At 39.7% G+C, this 18,399-nt stretch overlaps 1 protein-coding gene and 1 long non-coding RNA gene across 6 annotated transcripts in view; one reads left to right on the forward strand and one right to left on the reverse strand.

The window, feature by feature from the left end:
* The window catches only part of LOC138739144 (protein diaphanous homolog 3-like), a 481,652-nt gene that overhangs the window by 306,650 nt on the left and 156,603 nt on the right, over window positions 1-18,399 (reverse strand). The gene's annotated exons all lie outside the window — the stretch shown is intronic.
* LOC138739145 (uncharacterized) lies at window positions 5,794-7,752 on the forward strand. Its single transcript, XR_011342041.1, has 2 exons — window positions 5,794-5,864; window positions 7,412-7,752. It is a non-coding gene; the product is annotated as an uncharacterized lncRNA (long non-coding RNA).

The following is an 18,399-nucleotide window of genomic DNA, read 5'->3' on the forward strand; positions in this document are numbered from 1 at the left end:
TGCAAGTTTGTGGTTGTGGCACCACTCAACTAGCTGATCTATCTCCCTCTTGTATGCTTAATCATTTCCATCTATGATTTGGTCAATGACAGTGGTGTCATGGGTATATTTATAGATAGCATTTGAATTGTGTTGGCCAGTCATGGGCGTACAGTGAGAGGTGCAGTGGGCTAAGCACACATCCATGAGGTGCACCTGTGTTGATAGTCGCAGAGGAGGAGTAATTATAAGCCAGTGAGCCTTTATTAGTGGTAAGCCAGCTGTTAGAGAGGATAGTTATGGATAGGATGCACATTTTAAAGGCATGGTCAACTTAAGGACAATCAGCATGGCTTTCTGTAGGGCAGGTCACATTTTTCAAATTTGATTGAGTTTTTGAGGAGTCCCCATGAAAGATGGGGCAGCTTTGGAAAGGGTACAGAAGAAGTTTACCAGGAGGCTGCTTGTATTAGAGAATGAGAGCTTTGGGGAGACATTGGACAGATTTGGGTTGTTTTCCCTAAAGTGTTAGAGGCAGAAGGTTGGCCTGATACAGATTGGGTAGCCGATCGGAATAATTTCCTTGAGGGAAAAAATGTCACATTCTAAATGGCACACATTTAACGTGTGATGGATAAAAAGTTTAAAAGACAAATAGAGCACTTTTTTATTTAAGAAAACACACAGACAGTGGAAGGTTTTCTGGAGGTGATGGTGGAAGCAGATACAATAGTTGAGTTTAAGACACATGAATCAAGTAGAAGAGCTTTAGTTTAAATTGGGGATCACATTCAATGCAGATAATCATAGGCCTAAAGGTCTGTTCCTGGGCAATACTCTCCTCTGTTAAATCAGATAGCTCACATTTAAACAACAGACAAAAACGGAAGAAAAATAATTTCTTCAATGCAGATTATCTGTAGCTTTCATACAATTAATTTGTAAACATTCCATTTGAATTCATAAAATGTGCAACAAAGTAACTGATGCATTGAGCTGTGCTACTCATCATAGAAATAAATCTGAATTGATCATTTCGCACAAACTGCATTGTGCTGCACCCTATGGAAACAATGATAGATGTCTTCTTTGGCTTGGCTTCGCGGACGAAGATTTATGGAGGGGGTAAAAAGTCCACGTCAGCTGCAGGCTCGTTTGTGGCTGACAAGTCCGATGCGGGACAGGCAGACACGATTGCAGCGGTTGCAGGGGAAAATTGGTTGGTTGGGGTTGGGTGTTGGGTTTTTCCTCCTTTGCCTTTTGTCAGTGAGGTGGGCTCTGCGGTCTTCTTCAAAGGAGGTTGCTGCCCGCCAAACTGTGAGGCGCCAAGATGCACGGTTTGAGGCGTTATCAGCCCACTGGCGGTGGTCAATGTGGCAGGCACCAAGAGATTTCTTTAGGCAGTCCTTGTACCTTTTCTTTGGTGCACCTCTGTCACGGTGGCCAGTGGAGAGCTCGCCATATAACACGATCTTGGGAAGGCGATGGTCCTCCATTCTGGAGACGTGACCCATCCAGCGCAGCTGGATCTTCAGCAGCGTGGACTCGATGCTGTCGACCTCTGCCATCTCGAGTACTTCGACGTTAGGGATGTAAGCGCTCCAATGGATGTTGAGGATGGAGCGGAGACAACGCTGGTGGAAGCGTTCTAGGAGCCGTAGGTGGTGCCGGTAGAGGACCCATGATTCGGAGCCGAACAGGAGTGTGGGTATGACAACGGCTCTGTATACGCTTATCTTTGTGAGGTTTTTCAGTTGGTTGTTTTTCCAGACTCTTTTGTGTAGTCTTCCAAAGGCGCTATTTGCCTTGGCGAGTCTGTTGTCTATCTCATTGTCGATCCTTGCATCTGATGAAATGGTGCAGCCGAGATAGGTAAACTGGTTGACCGTTTTGAGTTTTGTGTGCCCGATGGAGATGTGGGGGGGCTGGTAGTCATGGTGGGGAGCTGGCTGATGGAGGACCTCAGTTTTCTTCAGGCTGACTTCCAGGCCAAACATTTTGGCAGTTTCCGCAAAGCAGGACGTCAAGCGCTGAAGAGCTGGCTCTGAATGGGCAATTAAAGTGGCATCGTCTGCGAAGAGTAGTTCACGGACAAGTTTCTCTTGTGTCTTGGTGTGAGCTTGCAGGCGCCTCAGATTGAAGAGACTGCCATCCGTGCGGTACCGGATGTAAACAGCGTCTTCATTGTTGGGGTCTTTCATGGCTTGGTTCAGCATCATGCTGAAGAAGATTGAAAAGAGGGTTGGTGCGAGAACACAGCCTTGCTTCACGCCATTGTTAATGGAGGTCGGGTCAGATACAGCAATGAGCTCTCTGAATGATAGATGTACCACATGGCCAAAATACTAATTCCTCTTTTTAAACACATGGCAATTTATGTCTGTTAATGCAGAGGGAAACCTTAGAAAAAGAAAATCATGGATACTACAATAGCAAAGTATTGTCATACAGAACTGATGTAAACTATCTCCTATTGGACTCCCTGAAATCATACCAATACAAGTTAAATTAATGTTCAATATTGAGCAGTAAATGCAGAATTTAAACATAATGCATTGATTATACCAAGCCTCAAAATGAGTTAAGGACCAATAATTTAACATTTATAAAGCAAAATTGCAGATCTGTAAAACTCAGATTCAGATTTTGGATTTGTTGTCAGAGTATGTACATGGCATCACATACAACCCTGATATTCCTTTTTCCTGCTGGTATGGCAGAATTACCACCAATTGGTAGTGCAGAAATATAAACTGTACACAGTGTAGGCATGTAAACAAATAAAGGAACTGTAAACAGATAATGAATGTAAACAAATTGACTCTGCAATACCAAGAGAACAAAAGAAAATCAAGAAAGAGCACAAAAGTCCTTAAGTGAGTCCCTGATTGAGTTTGTTGTTGAGGAGTCTGATGGTGGAGGGGCAGCAACTGTTCCTGAACTTGGTGGTCTGAGTCTTGTGGCACCTCAACCTCTTTCCTGATGGCAGCAATGAGAACAGAGGATGCTGGGTGGTGTGAGTCTTTGATGATTGACACTGCTCTCCGACAGCAGTGTTCCCAGTAGATGTACTCAATAGTGGGGAGAATTTTGCCTGTGATATCCTGGGCTGTGTCCACTCTTTTTGGAGGGCTTTATGCTCAGGGGTTTCGGTGTTTCCATACCAGACTGCGATACAGCAAGTCAGCACACTTTCCACCACACCTCAGTGGAAATTTGCCAGGGTTTCTAGTGTAATACCAAACCTCCGCACTCCTGAGGAAGTAAAGGGCTGTGTTATGGAAGAAGGGCTATAAATTTGCTTTATTCACAATGCCATGAGTGTGTTAGGTCCAGGAAAGATCATCCACAATAGTGACTCCTAAGAACTTAAATTTGCTTTCCTTCTCCACCTTTGATCCCCAATGATCATTGGATTTTACACCTCTGGCTTTCCTTTCCTGAAGTCAACAATCAGCTCCTTAGCTTTAGTGACATTGAGTGCAAGGTTGTTGTGTAAATTGAACTATTACTGACCCAAAATATAATTTTTTTAAAAATTCTCTACAACTGCTACCTGAACTCCTGGGTATTCCCGAAGTTTTCCATTTTGCACTGACTGCAAATCACTGCTGTGAAAAAGTATGTTTGTTGATGAAAGGATCCCACATTTTAAGTTTATGTGAAAACTAATCTGTTGCTCCATTTTACTGTCTAGCTTTAATATGAAACAGCAAGATAAAAAATACCACAACTCTTGTAATTTAAAAAAAATCCAGACAAAGCTTTTGAGGTTAAAGAGACAAATGCTGCACATACTTCAGATTTATCCTGCAGGTTTGGTTTAACATAGGAAAGTAATAAATCTGATTATAAATTATCCCATAAGAAAGTATTTTAATACAAAGTTTTCAAAATAAATACATTTTAATGATTAAACCAATTGTGGTGAGTTTTTGATACAATTTTAACCAATGTATTAAAATGTGTTTTGGGCAACAAATAAGTTACCATACACAAACAAAATAAGGCCACATTGAGACAAGGCAGCAAAGAAAAGGCAGAGTAGAGAATTATAATGCAGTGGAACATCACTCAATGTCCCAGTGCACAAAATGGCCCTATTTTGGCTTTACCTTTATAGAAGCAAATGTTGATAAGATTAATGGAGGAGAAAAATCACAAAATTTAAATGCAAGATTTCACACATTCCACTCATGTTCAGCCAGATACAGTGGATGAAAAATATCCTTCATTCACAAAGTAGCAGTGTGCTATTGGATTATACCAAAATGTTTCAAAAAGTTGAAAATCCCACAATTGATCATCAAATGAAAAAGATAAAAGTGATGGAAATACTCAGCTGATCAATCACAAAATGTTGATTTTATATTAGCCCTTACTTAAAGCATTAAGCAGAAGTAGGTGTACAGAAAGATTATTCAACTAGCAATTTGTTTGCCCCATTTTCAAAACAAGATACAATCATTATGCAATATTCCTACATCATTTGCCTCTGCGGGAAAAAATGCATCTATAGCCCCTTTTCCACTGGCACCTTGTCCCAGGTATTGACAGCCAATTTGTCAGTGAAGGGTCCAATGGAAAAGGGAAACAATCTGCACGCCGGCATCAAATGACGTAAAATCACACCAGTGATTGACAGCCTCGACTCCTTTTCACATCCCCAGCATTAGCTGACACCAGTGTGCTGATTAAACCAGTGGAAAAAGGACAAGTTACATCCCTGGACTATTGTTGAAGGTAGACTATCCTATCCCCAGGGATGACTTGTGGTCAGTGGGGAAGTAGTTTGTATCCCGGTTAAAAGTGGCCCAGTGGAAATAGCAAAAACAGCTTTTTTTAACATGGACACTGCACAGCCAATTAACTGGGATGCCAGTGGAAAAAGAGCTTTTAATTGCAATATGTATCCAAAGACTGAGCCTGTTTTAACCTGTGACACTTCCACAAATGATCATCAGTATTAATTTCCAGCTGCTGCCACAATTAGCCTGACACTAATGTCATTAAATATACTGAAACAGCTTGTGTGTCCCCAACATACACCTTGCCACACTGCAAGTTCAGTCACCAACACAGGAAGAGCATGACCACAGACAGGATCAATCTTATTTTGTTAATTCTTGTTTCCATATCAACAACTAAAGTATTCAAGGGTTAGTGCTGCAGTTGCCCAGAAGGACACAAAGAATCAATTATATCTTCCAGCAAAACCATCAGCAGTATTACACCAGATTATCCATTCCATCCCTCCTTCCAAATGAACATCAATGGGCCAACTTATGGAAATAACAGGCAAACATTGGCAGTTATGAGCCTGCAGCAGTTGAATCCTTATTCTTCTTTGGCTTGGCTTCGCGGACGAAGATTTATGGAGGGGTAAATGTCCACGTCAGCTGCAGGCTCGTTTGTGGCTGACAAGTCCGATGCGGGACAGGCAGACACGGTTGGAGCGGTTGCAGGGGAAAATTGGTTGGTTGGGTGTTGGGTTTTTCCTCCTTTGTCTTTTGTCAGTGAGGTGGGCTCTGTGGTCTTCTTCAAAGGAGGTGGCTGCCCGCTGAACTGTGAGGTGCCAAGAAGCACGGTTTGAGTTACGTAATGTACTAAAAACACAAAGCTAGAGAAACTCAGGTCAAACAATGTATTTTATAGAGCAAAGATAAATTTACATAATGTTTGGGGCTTGAGCGCTTCATCAAGGTATGAGCAAAATGTAGGCAGTTGGCTGAACAAAATTTTGTTTTTTCATTTTGTTCCTTTGTTTCCAGTTTTCCTCACTTGATCTCTCTTGCATCACAATAGACATTATGACAGGTTTATTCATCATGTACATTGTATAAAATACAGATGCACCAAAATTCCTACTTGTTGCAGCTGAACAGGTAACCATAATACCAAGCTCATTAAATTAAATTAGATAATAAAAACATAATCTAGACATATTTACATCAACTCTAGTGCAGAAACAAGTGACTGACAATAATGCAAAATCTTTGTTGCGATGTCTACAATTAGTGTTACAAGGGGAGGTTCAAAAGTCTGAAGATTTTGAGAAAGTAACTTAAACCTTTAGCTGCTGGCCTTTCAGCTTTTGTATCCCCTTCCCCTGAAGGTAGCAATGAGAAAAGGCTGTCACCAGGGTGGTGGAGGTCCATTTTGATGTTGGTTGCCTTCTTGACCCAGTGCCTCATATGGATGCATTCAATGCATGGGAGGTCAGAGACTATGATGAACTTGACCATATTTAACATCTTCTGCAACATTATGCAGTATTAACAGTCAAATATGGTAGCTGCAGCAGTTTGTGATGCAGTCTGTATCCTTTCCACAATGCATCTGCCGAAGTTTAGAGTATCCAACAACATGCTTTATCTCCTGACAAAGTATAAGTGATTGTGTGCCTCCTTCATAGTTGCCACAACACACTGGCTTAAAGAAGTCTTCTGAAATATCGACTCCCAAGAACATTACTGATGTTATTTATGCCACTGCAAAAATTAATAAGCCGTTGTCCATTTCTCACAGAAAGCATCTTATGAAAAACAAGGATTAAACTCATTAATTATAGCAATTAATTGGATTCTGAAACAACCATATCAAAAGGTATTGATGCATATATTTGTCTTGCATATCAAATCTAATCTTCCTTAGGCAAATATTTTGAAAACAATTGTTGGAATATTGCTCAAAAAGTACCACAAGGCTAGAGGCTAATCTTTGCACAGCTCTGCCGATAAATAGGTTGTGTCAATCACATTAAATAGGATTACAAGTTTGTGGTCCATCATGAGAATATAAAATTAGTCACTAATTAGCAATAACCACAGAAAAATACAAACCAGGCATTATAATTCAAGCACAGAGTGACAGCTATAATTTTATCTGCTCTTACAACATTTATATCAGATTCCTCACATCAGAAATATACAGCAATGCCAAAAAGTTGAACACTTATAGTAGAGAAATATCATCTGCTTTCTCTGTGAATCAGCTATTCTATACGACTCATGAACAAATGGAAGCAACATGACACAACTATAATTTTCATAATCTAGAAATCATTTGATAAAGCAGCCCAAATGTCTCGGCAAGTCCATGAAAAATCTCTTTGAAGCACTGAAGTGTCATTGACTATGCTCGACAATCAAACCTGAACTGTGTCCAGTAACCGTTGTACTTTCCCCCTGAAGGGGCAGGGTTGCCTTCCTTTTATCTTTAATCTATTGATTTGTAGAAATTAACAATTTGTCTATTTCCACTGCAAGACCACCTCACTCTGCAAGTCCATTTAAAATAAAACTTTTTTCCAAAACTTAATTCAAAAATACACTGATGTCACATTGTGGAGTCATAACTTAAGTGCTTCAGGAGCTTTTCCCAGTCTACCCTCCGCACACAAATTATTACTTTTCTTTTCATCCTAATTTAGCCACGAGCAAAAATCCACAACAAGCAAGCTTCTCTCCACACAGTGAAGGGCCTCCTTCATTGTTAAGAAGGGAATTCAGGATGTTAACTCTGCAACAAATGAACACCACTACATGGCCAAGCCAGAGCAGTTAAAGTTTTACAAGAGTACGTGGAAAATGTTAAGTCCCAAATTGGAAGATGCTTCTATGCATATTTCAGAATGTACATGATACACCCATGCTGATGTAAGTGAAACTTGATAGTGGAGGATGGGATGACCATTCTTCTGTTGTATTCAAGAACTTATACACTTAAAGTCTCACTCTAGTTGGACACAAAAAAAATTACTCCAGATTTAAATTCCATTTGTCTCTTTTGTATCCATCTAACTCAAGGCTCAAAGTTCCTTTTATTATCATAAAATACTACATTAAAAATGTAACATACTTGACAACTTTTGCCTTATGGCATGGCAGAGTTGCCATTAATATTACCTGGCACCACCCCCCCCCCCACACCCTACAGTATGAGAAAGAGAGCCCCTTCAGAGTCATCGAGTACCTGTAGATTCAGCTCCAGCACTCCCACACCCTCTGTAGCCACACAGGCTCCTCTTCGATTCATTGGCAACCTGCACTTCAGATCCAAACTTTGAACACAATCTGGAAGCTTCCTGCACCTGAGGCCCTTCAGGGATCCTTCTTGTCCTCAACACCCTCTTAAATTATGGCTCTGATATCTGGTTCCCATGAGCCAGTGTCCAGCACCCTACACGTAACTAGCAGATCGGTGTTTTCCCCTTGCTTCAAACTTTAGTCCTCACCGGAAACCAAGCTGCCAATTGTGGAATCAGTGGCAAATCTCTCAATCATCACCTTCACATTTAAGCCAAGCTCTTTTATATTTATAAACAAAGATGACTGGTGAAGTCAGAACTCCACTACAAACTACCTTCTGGTTATTAAAATGCTTACTGACAATCGCCATTTCTTCTTTCCCAATGAACAAAAATGACAGAAACTCAGTTTGTTTTACTTTTGATTTCTTTATCAAGCAAAACTACCTTTATCGTGCCAGATGGAGAGTTTTCCATTTGATTCCAATCAACTCGAATTTCATCTCACCTCACCCTTTAAATTCAACTCATCTGTTTCAGGGTATATTGAAGTTTATAACCAACTTATTTCTGGAAACAAAAGCAAACACTGGTGACAAATTATTGCTAAGTGCTGCATAATTGCTTTATTGACACCACTTTTAGTCAATTTACAGATGATTGAGAGTTGACTGACTGAGCTCACAGGACAGAGTAAGCCAATTTCCCATTTTGCTGGGTGGATGTCAATGAACATTTTGACAAAAGCCCAAGAGTTTGGCCATGTCACAAGGATGATGTCTAAGCTCACAGGCTTGGATGTCTCCACTCAATCATGGGCTGAAACCAGATGCAGCAAATCAAATTACTTTGAGCTGAAGATTGTCCGAAAAGCTTCAAAATATTTTTACACTCACCTGAAGGATTCTGTAATTACTGAGGATGATGACATTCTTGGAATCTACATTTTCTAATGCCATTCAGAGCTGGATGTGACAGCACAGCACAGCTTGAATTCATAGATCTGTTTCACATACATCTCATGCTTATTTGAGCCCAGTTATTTTGTCTTGTAGATTCAAATTGGCATTTATTTTATGTTCAGATAATGTTTGTAGTACCCTCCTCCACATTCCTCATGGAGCTAAAGTTGATCTTCTGGGTTATTGGTAATGTTAGAATGAGGAATATGCAAGGAATGGCATAACAAACTATGGTATAACCTATTTGCTGCTGGGCTCATTGATGTTAGATTAGCTCTGAAAGAGCCACATTTAACATTTGTATTTTCCACACTGCATCTTATGTGCAAGAGAACTATGCTGTTTTCCACAAGCACTATGCTGTGATCATTCTCACACACACACATTCATCAATGGTAGTGAGAAAAGGTCAATAAAGTCCTCTGATCTCATGGGACAAATACATTCCGGCAGCAAAGTTAACCGGTACAATAAGAGGTGTTATGAAGCTACTCTTGCAGATGGTACAATGAATTCCGTGACCTCAGTTTTCTACTTGGTAATATTTCACAAGAAGTGCGAATACTGAAGAATCACTGAACAGTAAGTGTAAATCAGTTTTCCTTATGAAAGTGTGAGACAATGAGCCTTTTTTGTGTACAGAATCACATTGAGGGTTTTTAGTGCATTTTTTCCTCAATGTATATGCTGTGCTCCCACCACTGATGAGTCTATCTGCTGTGGAACAGCACATAACCAGAAATAATTATAGGAATATTCATAAATAATTGAGAACAAGACATGCATGAGCCACCTACTGGAGTTACAATGTTGTCGACAATGCCATTCATTCATCAATCTCCAGAAGCTGGATGAACTCAGCAGGTCATGCAGCATCAGTGGGAGAATAAAAAAATCCCACTGTTGCAAGCCCGAAAGCCTTCAGGACTGAGAGTATTGAGGAGAGTGAGCTGGTATGATGAGGACTGAATGGGACAGAGCCAGTGAGGTATTGAAAGACCAGGGAGAGGTGAAAGATGATGAAAAGCGGTAGTTGACTGAGAAAGGGAGAAGTTAGGAAAGCAAAAAATGTGGTGGACAAAGACAAGCCATATAGGATAAAGTGGGTGATTGGTAAGGAACAAAAGCTGCCAGAGCTGGCTTTGATAAAAGAAGAAAGTGACAACAGTGGTACAAAGGGAGACTTGATGGAACCAAAAGAACATGGGAAACAAAGCGAAGATCCAATGGGGGAAATAGGGGTGGAAAAGTAACAAAAAATGTGGATCAGAATTTGTGGGTGTGGGGGTAGACAGGTGAGCAAAGGAACAAAAAAAGGAGCAAAGGAACGGAGGAGGAGGGGGAAAAGGAGCGGAAGGAAAGAGGGCAAAGGCGTGAAGGGGAAGGGTATGGGTGAGGCGAGAAAGGTGGGTGAAGCAGAGAGGGGGAGATGGAAGAGAAGAAAGAAGCGAGAAGTTGAAATGTTGCTCAGATTTAAACATCAGCAGTCTCTTGGATGTCTCCATCCATGCCAGTCCCAGTTGTTGTCTCAGAGATTCCCATTACTCAGTACAGCCTTCCCCATCCTCGGCAACTTGAAGTGGTTTGGATTCCTATCATTTCCTCGAAAGATGCATTTACTTGAGAAGTTAGTTTTTCAGAAGCTAAATATAATTATTCACTTAACAATGCAACAGAGGATAAAGACGCTAATTAACAAAAAATTGCTAACCAACACAGATCGTCAGTGCCCTGAAGGCATACTTGAAGAATTCAAAAATACTCAGTATTTCTTTCCAATTTTGGGTTATGTCGGGTTTTTTTAAAAGAACACTTTTACTGTACTAACTGGTGTCATTTACATCCAAATATTCTATACCAATCTAAGGAATTTTCCAATGATAACTCTTTGAACTGATAAGTCAAATTTAACTCATTGATCAGATGGGATTATACAATGAAACAGACCTAATATGGTGGATACCCTACAAATTTATCTCGAACTGTAGAAAAAAAAACTTAGGGATGTGCCCTGTGTTCATTTTTTGTTAGACTTTCTAGTCAACCTTTTCTTTACAAATTCTATTTCTACTTTCTGCTTTTTAAAAAAATTATAATCCTGTGAAAGCATTTTTCAGTTTTTATTTATCTTGTGTACTCCTGAGCAATCCTCACACTCCATAAAAATCTACTTCTCTGCTCCTCTAACTACTGTACTATGCAAGCATAAATAATTTATCAGAAAGGACAAGTTTCAGGGCTGCAGGGAAATAAAGAGAATGAGATTGAGGGAACTGCTCTGTTTGGAATCCTCATGGACACAATTAGTTAAATGGCCCCCTCTGTGTCAAGATATGAAACAAACTAACTCAAATCTTTAAATGGGTGACTCAGTTTGAACTGAATTGTTGAATTATTCACTTCTTGCACTTCCTGCTCTCCATGCAAATTTATTACACCAAACAATGCTTGAAAATGACTAAACGATATGACGGAAAGAAGAATTAAATGGACAAAGATTTTCTTATTTATTATTAACAGCACTCCAGAGGTCAAGTCTGACAGTTCTATCATGCTTTTCGTTTGCAAGTGCAAAAATTTGATTGTTTAATGAGATACAAAATTCAGTTGTTTTTAACTCGATTAAAATTCATTTTAATACAGTATTTGTCCAGAATAAATCTGAAAACCAATGATGCATTACACACTCACAGTTAACAACCCTCTAATTTATTTTGTCCTGACAGTTGCTGCCTCCATACCAGGCAATGATGCAACCAGTCAGAATGCTCTCCATGGTACACCTGTATAAGTTTATGAGTCTTTGGTGACATCCAAATCTCCTCCAAAACCTCACAAAGTATAGTCGTTGGTGAGCCGCCTTTGTGATTGCATCAACCTTGAGCTCCAGGACAGATCCTCAGAGATGTTGACACCCAGGAATTTGAAGTTCTTGACCCGCTCCACTACTGAGCCATCGGTCGCTTGCCTAGACCATCCCTCCCTCCTCCCCCACCCCTCCTCCAGCCATCCACTCCTTCCTCCAGCTGTCCATCAGTTACCCGCTTCCACCCCCCCCACCCCCCGCACTTTTGGGCCGCTTCAGCATGTTGCAATGGCAGCACAATGCAGGATGAATGGTCGACTTAGTTTCCTCATCATCTATGAGAGTTGCTTATCACCTTGGTTGCCATCAGCTATGAAGTGGACAATACTAGTCTCCCTCGATGGGCAAGTACACTGCAGAATAGCCACCTTAAGCATGTCATATGGGATATTCCCATCAGGATTCACTAAAACATCCTCCACTTCACAGGTAATCTGCTCTGGAAGACGCTCCTTAGTCTTCTGACTCGTCGCACTGAGGGCAGAAAAACACACTTCGAGGATCAAAACCCATGATGGTGCATTATTAATAAAAAGAGGGGGGCTTCTTTAGTTTGACTTCCCCAATGCTCCTGTAAAGGGTTCATCTTCATCATAATCCATTTTAAATTAGAAGTTTCTATGAACTCAAGGGGTCACCACTTGGAGCAGCACTGATTTTCCACAGCTTACAAAAAAAATACACTCACCAATTTCTTTCAGCACACAATGGAGTTGACTTTCTTTTTATTATTCACCAGACACAACATTGCATTCTTCAACTACCCAAACACCACCTAGCTAAACTCCTCTGACCTCTTTGGCTCACTGCCACACAAGTCATCCTGATGCTCTCGCTCTCCTCCTCCCGATGGAGGTAAGTATGTGACCACGACAAGCTCTATGGAGAGCGTCCTGATTGGCTATATCACAGTGTGATACGGTTGCTGCAGAGAATTGGAGGTCAATCTATAGGACTATAAGAGTTCAGCAGATAGGATCACTGTGCTCTCCCTCCTCCTCATCAACATGATCTACCAGGATCATTGTCTGAAGAAGGTGTGCAAAATCATTGAGGACTCCTGCCACCTTGCACACAGCATCTTTCAGCTACCCCCATCAGAAAAGAGATGCAGGAGTATTAGAGCCAGCACCACCAGGCTGAGAAGCAGCTACTTCCCACAGGCAGTGAGAATGCTGAACGACCAAAGGAACTGCTCACATTAACCATCTGAGAGTCTAAAATTTATTAAACAATACTTGTTTATTTTTATAAATGTATACGAATCCTACATATGAATTGTTTGTTGGTATGTGTTACATCTAGGTGTGTAGCTGTATGTTTTGCCTCAAGGACCAGAGAATGCTGTTTCATCAGGATGCAATTGTGCAATCAGATTAAAGCATACATGAACTAGGAAGACCAACAAAATATTATTTGTACAAGTCAGACAATACCACATGTATATATTGCATCAATTGTGCGATGACCTTGAAATACATTTCTCTCCGTGTTCCTCCTTGAGGAAGAGAAACAGAAAATCATGCTGTGTTGCTCCTGTGAATTAACTGGATACATATTTCCTCTGATGTCTGTGTATTAGCATCAATTATTTTGCTGAAGGCAGTCCATGTTGCCACCAATTTAAGTGTCAATTCTGTCAAATTAACTGTCAGCTGTGTACTTCAGGTGTGGTGATGTAGATTACCTGATCACATAAGAAATTATAATAAAAATTTTGTTTCAACTAATGAGTTTTTAACAACAGCTCGTGTCTAACACCAGGAATGTTAGTGGCATGTACTGTTTATGTATATATTGAATGAATTAAGAAATGTGAAAAGACAGAAGCTGTCTGGATATTTAATTTGCTAAGGGATATAAAACAAACCTGTGGTGATTAGCTTTGATTTCCTTGAAATATGGAAACAGCAATGACATTCCCAAGGTCAATATTTTAAAAAAAATCTATAAATGATTTAAGTGAAGAAAGTTGCAGGAATAAAGAGGAAGGTCAAGTGAATGGTTGATCTGGATTGCTCATTTGAAGAACTGTGCCCACAAGAAGGGTTAACGAGTCTCCTTCTTCATAAGACACTATTGTGATTCGAGTAACTTAACCGTGTCTCTGCCTCAATTTCATTAAATCTTAAATTATATAAAGCAACATAGTAACAATCATAAAGCACACACCAATTATATTCAATCTTTCTGAACAGTATGTGTTTTGAAAATTAAGAACTTAGTGGCTGGTTTCCAAGGTTTACTCAACTTAATTGCATAGTTAGTCTAAAAATGGGAGCAGTGAGAGATTAAAAGGTGTGAGGCAGAAGCTAGAAGCTGATTGGAGCAAGAGGGGTCAGGTGACCTGAAAACCAGCAACAGCCAGTATCAACTCAGTATGAAATGCAAGTTAAGAATAATTTTGTAAAATTTGCTTACATATGAACATTTCCAAAATACCCTGTATGCTAACAATGACATCATGTCTGCATTATCCAAGTGCATAATGAACCTAAGTGGGTGTTCTGCCAGTTCAGAAATATCCAAAGAACTTGAAAAAAAATTAGTTACATTTATATCAATGGCATTTCTATAATCAAACGAGCTACATCAAGAGGCAAGTTGAAAATGGAACAAAAATCTGAAATCAGCAGAATTTATGAAAATGTTCCATTAAACATCAGCAACATAATCAAAGATACAGAATATAAGAGAATAGAAATGACAATGATGGTGTTTGAACATCCCAATATATCCAAGATCAATAAATTTGCTACAATTAATGCAATTTACCCAGTTATCCAGTTGCAATACTGAACATTGAAATGACTTGAAAATTTCTATCACCACGATTAAAAATTCTCACCCAGCACTACTCTCCAAAACCTTCTCAGTGCACAAATACATAGATCTTTAATGCTGAACAAAGTGGAAAAAGAGCATTTACGATTTCTAGTCTTCATCAATTGGCATTTAATCCAGCTCTTTTGGGTTGTGTCTGTAACCAATACAATGCACTTCACATGGAAGCAAATCCTTCCTAAAATTATTCCAGGTAAAATAAAACTGGATTGAAAATGGTACAACATGGTTTTATACATCTTGTAATGCTTCAAAACATCATGATTAATTGAAGTCAGGTGTTTTACCTCAAGAGATCGTCAAAATGAAAAGAATACAAACAAATCGTCATAATGTTCATAATTAAATATGGAAAATATTCCATTCAGAATTGGAATGTACAAAATGTTTTGAAGGAAACATCTTGCACACCTCTTTGGCTGGAGTAAGCAAGAACCAGTGCATTTGCACACTGAACTTTTGTTTATGACAATACTTGCATGCAGACAAGTCACACCTCAATGCTGTCTGCTCTGCCCACAATTGTTCACACTCATGAACGAACTACCAGATTCAATTCAAACAGAATCATCAAGTTTGCAGATGACAAAAATGTGTGTGGTAAGTAGAGGACCTTCAAAGGTAAAATTTTGAGTACAAAGGCAAAGTTAGAAAGTATAGGGAACCTTGGTTTTCAAAGGATATTGAGGATTTGGTTCAGAAGAGAGATGTCTAACAGTTATAGGTAGCATGGAGAAAATGAGGTACCGAGGAGTTTAAAACAAGAAAAAAGCAAGGATAAGACACAAGGTTGCTTTGGCAGACAATGTGAAGGAAAATCCTAAGGGTTTCTAGAGGTTTATTAAGAGCAAAAAGATAGTCAGGGACAAAATTGGTCCTCTTGAAGATCAGAGTGATTGGCTTTGTATAGAGCCAAAAGAGAAGGGGGAGATCTTAAATGTTTCCCCCCCCTCCCCTCAGTATTCACTCAGGAAACTGGCAGTGAGGTCATGGTACCCATACAAGATCAAGAGGAGAACGTGCTTGCTGTCTTAAAGCAAACAAGGGTGGATAAATGCCCATGGCCTGACAAGATATTCCCTCGGATCTTGATGGAGGCTAGTTTAGAAATCACAGGGGCTCTGACAGAAATATTTAAAATGCCCTTAGTCATGGGTGTGGTGCCAGAGGATTAGAGGGTAGTTCATGTTGTTCCATTGTTTTAAAAAAAGCTCCAAAAGTAACACTGGAAATTATAGGCCGGTGACACTGACGTCAATAGTAGGTAAAATATTAGGCGGTGTTCTAAGAGATCAGATATTCGATTATTTGGATACCCAAGGACTGATTAGGGATAGTCAACATGACCTTATGCATGGTTGATTGTGTTTAACTTTATTCAAGGAGGTTACCAGGAAAGTTGAAGGAAAAGATGGGAATGTTGTCCATATGGACTTTATAAGGCCTTTGACAAGGTCATGCATGGAGGTTAGTCAGGAAGGTTCAAACACTAGATATTCATGGTCAAGTAATGAACTGGATTTAACAATGACTGGGCGAGAAAAAAAGGGAGTAGTGCTTTGCAGATTGGAGGCCTGTGATTCATGGTGTGCCTCAGAGATTGGTGTTGGGACCATTGTTGTTTGTCATCTATATCAATAATCTGGATAATAATGTGGTAAATTGGATTAGTAAATTTGCAGATGACACAAAGATTGGAGGCATTGTGGACAGCAATGGCAGCTTTCAAAGCTTGAAGAGGGATCTGGACCAGCTGAAAAAAATGGGCTTCAAAATGGCAGAAGGAATTTAATGCAGGTAAGTGTGAGGTGTTGCATTTTGGAAGGACAAACCAAGAGAGGACATTAACAGGATATGGTAGGACACTGAGGAAAAAAGGGATCTGGGAATATAGATACACAATTCCCTGAAAGTGGCATCACATGTGGATAGGGTTGTAAAGAAAGCTTTTTTGGCATATTGACCTTCACAAATCAAAGTATTGAGAACAGGAGTTGGGATGTTATGTTAAAAATGTATAAGACATTGGTGAGGTCAAATTTGGAGTATTGTGTGCAATAATTACTGGAAGGATATCAATAAGATTGAGTGAATGTCATCCGGACTTCAGGGACTGAGATACAGGGAAAAGTTAAACAATTTAGGACTTTATTCCCTTAGGGGTAGAAGAATTAGGGGAGATTTTATAGAGGGGGCTAGACAGAGTAAATGTAGATAGGCTTTTTCCATTGAGGGTGGATGAGATTAAACAAGAGGACACGGGTTAAGGGTGAAAGAGGAAAAGGTTGGGGAAACATGAGGGGGAACTTCTTCAGTCAGAGTAGAGAGAGTGTGGAATGAGCTTTCAGCTGAAGTGGTAGATGCAGACTCAATTTTAATATTGAAGGGAAATTTGGACAGGTATATGGATGGGAGAGGTGTGGATGACTATGGACTAAGGGCAGATCAGTGGGACTATTCAATAAAAAATGGTTCAGCACAGACTAGAGGGGCTGAAATGGCCTGTTTCTGTGCTGCAATTGCTCAATGGATCTATGGTACAAAAGCAATTTGTCTCATTGAAGTCTTAAAGTCTTCGGCAGTGTCTTGCCGAAGTCTTAAAGTCTTAAAGTCTTAAGACTAAGTCATTAAGTCTTAAAGCGAGGACAATGGAAACCTTGTTAAATGAGGCAAGACCAACAACCCAATTGTCAATATGGACAAAAATAAAGGAGATGCTTGTGAACGAAGAGGATTAAAATTAACCACTCTCCACTACACATCAATGGCTCCATCGTGGAGAAAGTAGAGACCACAAAGTTCCTTGGTGTACATTTTATAGACAACCTATCTTGCTGGATCTAGAGCAGCATCTCGTTCATCAGGAAGATGCAGCAGAACCAACACTTGCTGAGGAGGTTGAGGAGGGTAAGGCTACCAGTCCTCATCCTGACATCATGGTACAAGAGCATAATTGAGACTATCCCATCTCGCTGCATCATTGTGTGGTATGGTAGCTGCAAAGCATCAAATCAAAAGTCAGAGGATCATTAAAACGGGCAAGAATATCACCAGGGTCTCCCTTTCTACTATTGATGACATTCACCAGAAGCACTGCTTAAATAGGACATAAAGAATTATTGAAGACCCCTACCATGCAACACACAAGATCTTTGACCATCAGGAAGAAAGTAAAGGAGCGTCAAGATCAGATTGCCGGGCTGAGAAATAACTTATTCCTGAGTCTGTGAGATTGAGAAACAGAATCCTGTCACCATGGGCCACTTACAAATGAAACAAGTAAATTAAACATATTACTTTTAAATTATATTTTCTTGAATACATGTGATCATCATGTGCTGTGTATTATGTGTATGCTCTGGTCTGAAAAACAATATTTCACAAGGTTATAAATGTCCAGTCAGACCATTATGACCTTGAACATTGACGCATTGCAACATTAAGTCTCTCAACTGGCTTAGCAGAACCAAGTTCATTAGCTATTTCGACATTAAAATTGTTACAACTGCAAGAGTACAGAAATATTTCCTACTGGAGTAATATAAATACCAAGTTTATTCACCTATCAAAGATGTCACTGATAAAGCTATTAACAAGATCCAACTTCCACTGCTCTTTTTTTCTGATCATGCATATCATTTATAGAAAAATCAAAGTCTTTCCAGACTTCAGAGAAAATCAAAATAATGTTATATTTTATGCATTTCTGACTGAATACT

Source organism: Narcine bancroftii, chromosome 7, assembly GCF_036971445.1.
Source record: "Narcine bancroftii isolate sNarBan1 chromosome 7, sNarBan1.hap1, whole genome shotgun sequence".
Taxonomy (NCBI): Eukaryota; Metazoa; Chordata; class Chondrichthyes; order Torpediniformes; family Narcinidae; genus Narcine; species Narcine bancroftii.